Genomic DNA, 1,386 nt, shown 5'->3' with positions numbered 1-1,386 from the left:
GTTATCATATTGAAAACTCAATTTCGCTATTTTACTCAGCAGTAAGCAGAACTTGTGTTATTGTATACTCCATGCACGCGCAGATTATTAAATATTTGTTCTCAACATCGCTTTGAGATAACAGTAAACTTAAGTAGAATATAAGTCTGTAAACAGGAGCAGACATAATGTAGACAGCTGAACTTACGAATAAAGGAGTGATCTTACGTTGCCAGTACGTTAAAGACATATTGTCGTAATCAGACCCGATAAAAGCAATACAGAGACATTGGTAATGTATGGAATGGAAAAGGACACCTTGGAAAGAACTTGTGCTAACAATTCAATTATGATTTTGAAAACTCATTGAATTATTTATTATTTATTTGGTTTGAATGCATAGAAAACACGAAGACACAGATGAATACACTCTAAGAAAAAAAAGAGAGTATGCGTGACTCTTTTCGGAGAGTTCTGGCTTGCCACGTACAGGACTCTCTTCAAATAGTCACGGTGACTCTCTTGGTGGGTCAGGGTCGGCTCGCTCTAGGAGAGTCCCCTGACCCTCTAGGAACAGTGGAAAGACTCTCATCCGAAGGATCACGTTACCACTTATAGGGAGTCAGACGACGCTTGTCGGTAACGCTCCTACGGGGGTCAAGAGACCCACACCGAAACGTCAAACGACTCCACAAGCATTTTCAGCTACTCATTGGACCCTTGGTCTACTTTTGCGTGACTATTGTTGAAAATAGTGGAGTTTTCATTTTAAGCAAGTTCAATAATACTTGCCGTTCTGTCCAGCGGCTGCAAAAAATAGTTCAGCTTTAGCATTATTTTATTAAAACTCGTCAAAACAACACATATTTTCCAGCAAAGTTATATAGAAAGCGTGTAAAGATGGTCTTTGATTTCCAATTAAGAAGTTTGGGTATTCCTCATTTACGTGCTTCTATGAGTATAGCCAGAGTCCTTGTATAGCCAACTAAAATGTGTGACTTGTGTGCATAGTGCCATATAGTGCAAAATAAACTGCAGGAATAGGCATCATGTTTCAATCTTTATTCCTTATGATTAAGAATAAATCAAAAAGTGGTGACGGCTGGAGGCATCAGACTTGTGGCTTCCTAGGTTGTCGCTTCTGTTCAGCGTGAGCACCATGAAAAACGGTATCTGAAAAGCAGAACGTGATATTATGATGAGAAATAAAATTGCGTAAAGGTTTGCGAAACCTACAAAATAAGTGGTTCACATAGACACCATGAAGGCTCACAACAAAACAAAAAATGCGAACACGTAAGTAAGGAACCAAGTTTTTTGCCGTTATCGTGTAAAACACAACTTGCAAATAGTACCTTTTGTAACACGTCCACTTGGCGACAAACTTGCAGCACAAGATGATGTGAG

Source organism: Rhipicephalus sanguineus, chromosome 2 (genome assembly GCF_013339695.2).
Source record: "Rhipicephalus sanguineus isolate Rsan-2018 chromosome 2, BIME_Rsan_1.4, whole genome shotgun sequence".
Taxonomy (NCBI): Eukaryota; Metazoa; Arthropoda; class Arachnida; order Ixodida; family Ixodidae; genus Rhipicephalus; species Rhipicephalus sanguineus.
The sequence above is the reverse complement of the archived record's forward strand: the minus strand, read 5'-3'. Positions refer to the sequence as shown.